The sequence below is a fragment of the Gigantopelta aegis genome, chromosome 4 (assembly GCF_016097555.1).
Source record: "Gigantopelta aegis isolate Gae_Host chromosome 4, Gae_host_genome, whole genome shotgun sequence".
In the NCBI taxonomy this organism is placed as follows: domain Eukaryota; kingdom Metazoa; phylum Mollusca; class Gastropoda; order Neomphalida; family Peltospiridae; genus Gigantopelta; species Gigantopelta aegis.
This window is the reverse complement of record NC_054702.1, coordinates 64,223,391-64,229,892: the sequence shown is the minus strand read 5'-3', so window position 1 is coordinate 64,229,892 and position 6,502 is coordinate 64,223,391.

Genomic DNA, 6,502 nt, shown 5'->3' with positions numbered 1-6,502 from the left:
ACGCTAAGTGAAACATTAGATTGCATTGAGCATTGTACAAAATGTCCATGCCTTGGCAGTCCAACTGCTACGACCGTCGACCTTTTGCAGACATTTTGTCACAAAATATATGACATTGATTGTATATACAATCTGATTAAAATTAGCTCTATTGATCTATCAGTAGATCTAACAGCATTTCGTGGACTCCCATGTCCAGGTGACATTTCATCTATAAATAATTTAAATATCGACTAATTACACTTCGCCTTTTATAGTGTTATTCGGGAGCATACAAATTCTAAAAATATCGGGTGAGACTATTTATGCAATAGGCGAACTTGCAGGTCTATTTCAACATTAAAAAATAGGGGGAAAAGTCCAGTAATAAACTCTGGATTGTTTTTGGTTTTTGGTTTTTTTTTCGTCTTGAAATGAATTTTATATAAAATTTTATATTGAAATTAGTTTCTGGCATACTTCGTAATTCACCCAAATCAATATGTATACCCTTGGTATAATCCTGAATGTTTTCAAATTATTTTAAAATCACTGGCATGATTTTGCAAGTAAGGTTTCGATTGGTCGAATGAAAGGTCAACTGGACATGAGCTCCAATTAGATCCACAGGTAATAGTAATTAACCAGTGGAGCTAATTTTAATTAGATTGATACAAATATTAAATGATGAAGGATATATACATACATACATGCATGCATACATACATATATACATACATGCATACATGTAACCCATCACTGTTGTAATGTCTGGATATATGTCAATAAATTATACCATGCACGAAAGCTGGGTCGACCACATGGATTGTAGGCCCCATGCATGTGGTTGAGTTAAACAGCATCCTTTGTATGGATGCTTCAATAGCTCAAAAGGTATCATGGCAAGTCTGCAAAGTTGTGGGTGATTTGGTACAATAGGTTCGAGTCCCAGCAACGGCACGGGACAATTTGAGAGGCCAGAAAGGATTTAATTATCCCCTGCGCCAGTGCGTTGATATCTATGTATGTAACAGTCAACCTCGACATACATACAATATATAGGTATTCATACATCAACACATACATACATACATACACACACGTGTACATAACCCATCACCCTTGTAATGTCTGAATATATGTCAATAAATTATATATTATAATTTACACTGTTGACTTTTCTCAATTATGTGTATTGATATAACTGTGATGAAGGAAGGAAGGAAATGTTTTATTTAACAACGCACTCAACACATTTTATTGACGGTTATATGATGTCAGACGTATGGTTAATGACCACACAGATATTGAGAGAGAAAACCCGCTGTCGCCACTTCATGGACTACTCTTTTTCGATTAGTAGCACTGGTTGGAACGAGAAATAGCCCAATGGGCCCAACGACAGGGATTGATCCCAGACCAAGCGCGCATCAAGTGAGAACTATGATGATGTCATGTGATTCTGCACACACAAGGCTTGTTTTAATCTTCCTGGAGTAATGACACCAGTACTGGGAAATCAGGGGTTTGTGCAGGGGTATGTTTCTGGTGGTAAAACCCCACACACTCAAACAAATTTTCTTCTTTTTTAATACATTTCCCAGGGGAGCATGTTTCGATCCCCCATAAACTTCACTCAATACAGGAAAATATTCCTGCACATGCACATGGAAATAAAATGTAAAATTAGTTTTTATAAAGTATGCAGTAAATAAAGTGCATAAATATCCTTAATTGAATTTACATTTACTGAAATATTTGCTATATCTAGTTATTCTGCACAGCAGCCATGGAAGTGGAAGCACTGCAGGTGTGAATCCAGCTGGTGGTTGCAAACAAAAAGAAATGTTTTATTTAACAACGCACTCAACACATTTAAATATGGCGTCAGACATATGGTTAAGGACCACATAGATATTGAGAGGAAACCCGCTGTTGCCACTTCATGGGCTACTCTTTTCGATTAGCAGCAAGGGATCTTTTATATGCACCATCCCACAAACAGGGTAGTGTACATACCACGGCCTTTGATATACCAGTCATGGTGCACTAGCTGGAACGAGAAATAACCCAATGAGCCCACCGACGGGGATCGATCCCAGACCGACCGTGCATCCTACATCCTGCCCCTGGTGGTTGCAAATGCCTCCCACAATGCCCAAAATATTTCAGTGTTAAACAAATATATGTAATAAAATGTGTGTTGTTTTGTTTTGTGTTTTTCAGTTGGGTTGTGGGATGTAATATCTTGGTCAGTTATGTGTTTCTTGGGACAACTGACCTAGATCATATTTGTTAATGTATCTAAGAATACTGTAGGTTCCCAGTTTTCAACTTGTACCCCGTCCCAAAAAAAATCCTGCATTGCCATAGGAATTAATGTGACCACTACATTCTCGTATCTTAGAAAGCTATGTGCTTAAACCAACTTAGGAAAATGGAAGAATTTTCACATGGCTAAACATTTGCGTCAAATTCTGATTTTTCAGTTCTGTACAAAAATGAAATGTCCCACCCAACGTTTGGCAAAAGCAAAATAAAATTTGATGATGGATGAACAATAAGCATTTTGTGGGGGTTTTTTATTCAACCACACATGATATGAACCACTGTTGTCAGCTTGATTGTCCAGCAGCTTATCCACTAGACGATGGAGCTCACTTAAAACATTATTCTTGCGAGTTTTTAAATGACAACCGTCAAACATTAACCTCCTACTCCAGATTTGGGTAGAGGTATTTTAGGTAGCATGCAGGCATCACATGTGTGGTTGACTAAAAAAAAATAACCACAAAATGCTTGTTGTTCATCCATCATCAGATTTTAATTTTGCTTTTGCCAAACGTTGGGTGGGGCATTTCATTTTTGTACAGAACTCTGAAAAATCCGAATTTGATGCAAATGTTTAGCCATTCGAAAATTCGTCCATTTTCCTAAGTTGGTCATTAGTTAGTACCATGGGTCTGACCAGCTTTATTAGCAGCAGAGGACAAGGATGCCAGGTGGGTGCAGGGAAATACACAGAGACTGCACCCGTGGAGGAAGTTGAGACAGGTAGGCGATGGTGTGGACAGCTCAGAAGACAGAAAGTGTTGAAACGGATTGAAATCGTAGGAGAAATTGGAAAGTTTTTTATATTATGATAATGAGAATGATAGGCAGAGGGTGATAGATGAGAAAGATGAATGAATGTGTGAGCAAGCTTTGACGGGATTTGTCCCACAGCACTAACGACCACCGGTAGTAGGGGTGCATAGTAGGTGGTTACAAGTGCCTCTTAACAATGCCAGAAGTAACTACTGAACATTCCCCTAAGTGGCCAGACTAAGCCCACAGCTAAATGTTGATGGGGAATGGCAGGTGGGTGGCACAGATAGCCACAAGAAACAAGCACATGTCGCGTTGGAGAGACAAGGACTGGGATGTGGAGGTGGTTAGTGAAAGAAGTTGAAAAATAGGAGTTGCCAGTTCAGGAAGAAATGAGATAGAATTCAAAGGAGAGAAATGAAAGGGGGCAGTGAGATAAAAAAAAAAAAAAATAATAATAATAATGTTTTAACATAAAAATTAGCAGTTTTGCTGTTTTATTATGGTATTCCCAAACAATTGGGGTGGGTTTGATGGGATGTAGCTTGGTGGTAAGGCAATCGCCTTAGGTATGACAGGTCACCGAATTTATCTCCATCAACGAACTAAAGGTATATGCAAAAGATCCTTTGCTGCTTCTCTCTCTCTCTCTCTCTCTCTCTCTGTCTCTCTCTTTCTCTCTGTCTCTCTCTCTCTCTGTGTCTCTCTGTCTCCCTCTGTCTCTCTCTCTGTCTCTCTCTCTCTCTCTGTCTCTCTCTCTCTGTCTCTCTCTCTCTGTCTCTCTCTCTCTCTCTGTCTCTCTCAAAATACATGTAGCTGTAAAAGGTACCGATGTGACATTACACAAATATTCCTGTCCTTTCCAAGTCTTATAATCAATGACTGCCCTATTTACAGCATTCTCCATAAATTAATTAGCAAAATTGATAGCCATGCTTTATTAGTACATGACAATGTGCTCTAGTGGTGTCGTTAAATAAAACAAACTTTTTTGTATTAATACATGAGGGGTGGAAGTTAGCTCAGTTGGTAGAGCACTTGCCTGAGGTGCTTGGGTCATAGGATCAAATCTGGGTGAACCCATTGTCACACTGGATTTTTTTCCTGTCCCAACCAGTGCCTCACAACTGGAATATTATTGGCTGTGGTATGTGCTGTCCTGCAAATCAATGTGCTCTGGTGGAGTCGTTAAACAAAACAAAAATTTACTTAATTGATACATGTATAATTTGTTCTTGAAGCAACAAATCATGAGGATGTGTATTATTTGGGGGGGGGGGGGGGGGGCTATGTAATTAATTGCTTTATATCCTTTTTTTTTATTGTGTGCACAGTTATTTTAAAATGGTGTTGTAGGCTGTGGGTGATACAGCATGGTAGAGTCATATATATATATAAATATATATATATATATATATATGTATGTATGTATGTATGTATGTATGTATGTATGTATGTATGTATGTATGTATTGATGTATGAATATCTATATATTGTATGTATGTCGAGGTTGACTATTACGTACATAGATATTAACGCACTGGCGCAGGGGATAATTAAATCCTTTCTGGCCTCACAAACTGTCCCATGCCATTGCTGGGATTCGAACCTGTGGCACCGATTCGCCCGCAAATTGCAAGACTAACCACGATACGCTCTGAGCTATCGAAGCTTCCATTTATACATGTATGTATGTATGTATGTATGTATGTATGTATGTATGTGTGTGTGTGCGTGCGTGTTTGTATGTGTGTGTGTGTGTGTGTATGTATATATACGTGTGTGTGTGTGTGTGTGTGTGTGTGTGTGTGTGTGTGTGTATTTCAAAAAGCACTACCTATAGTCAATGTTATGAATGGCATGGACATTCAGAACTTGAGATTGCAGTTAATGATTTATACAGAAATAAGGGAGAATCTCACATTTTAGATTAAATTTAACTCGATAGTAGTGTACTTACTTGTGTCTAGATGATTTGCATAGAATACAAAGATCTAATTTTGAATTGAATGTCACTAATATAGGTTTCAAGGTCAGTAACGTGGTTAGTTATCTGACACTATGGATGAGGACTTTGCTTTCAGTCAATATTTGCTGTTCTCTTTTCTTTCTTTTTTTCATCAGTATATTAAAGATCCATGTTACACTAGCACACTGGAAAATATTTCTGATACTGTAGCCTACTGTTTGGTCATTTGGAATGTCTTTGACCGATTCCAAATGCATGCATGTGCATGTATATGATAAGCATTTACTCCAAATACATACCATCAGAAAAATGTATATTTAACAAAGAAGTCATGTTTAAACCTAAAATAGCCTACAATGTAACAAGTACCTTTAAATTTTAACTAAAGCAGCAATATATTTGTCTTGTTATTAAATGTGCATTATCATAGTGATATATACTGATGGAAAGAAATAACGGATCACACAGATAGCAACAAGAAATAAAGACTGCATCAAAAGTCAATTGATATTGTCAGAAGTTGACTGGGAACATTCAACACTACAGACATTCAATCCCACATTACAACTTGGTATGAAATACAGATATTACTACGCTAGTTGTGAATTAAATTTGGTCTACAATTTGATGTGTTCCTTTATTTCTTTCCTTCAGTATATTTTGCAATTTTTACAACAACAATTAATCTATCCCACATCTAATATTTGTATGTAATTAACTTGAGAATATCGAAACTGTAATATGTGATGTCACTTGGCATAAGAATGGCTTCCTCAAGAATCATGATTAAAAAACAGAGGAAGAAAAATCAACATCAAATATCCATCAAAACAGCAACCAATTTTTCATCCTTAAAGAATTGTGGGTGGTAAACATGTACCGGTACACAATAACTGTCACAATCTTTAATGATTTCCCATGAATTTATTTCATTAATAATTTGTGAAAAAACTAATTAGATAATCACATCATTTTCATGTTAATTAAATGCATTTATTCATAGAGCTTTTATATTGTTATAGTTTGCTTGTTATAATTTTGGGACATGTGTAGGAAATTATGCAGGGTGGGTGAATAGACTGGCAAGTGAAGTTTCTAGTGGTATTCCAAAAAATTTGCTTTGAGCAGGAGTGAAATTCCTCCCTGCACGTGGGCCAGGTTTTGGCTTTTGGTCAGCTAGTGGTCTAGCAAGCCAGAGTCCGCAGAATGTATTTGCAAGTAGGAATGGGGTCATACTGTCAGTGTGATGGCAGGGGTTGGGGTGGAAATCTCATGGCCCAATTAGTCTAAATCTGTTAGGGAATTTTAGGTGTTCAAATACAGCATTTACAGCCTTCTGAGCACAATAACAGGGAAAACTGGGGCCTGACCCCTGCGGCCCTCCCTTTCTGCAACACATTGCATCTTAAATGAACACTCTGCCACTGGGATACATCCCTCCCAATCCATTTATGGATGTAAAATTTG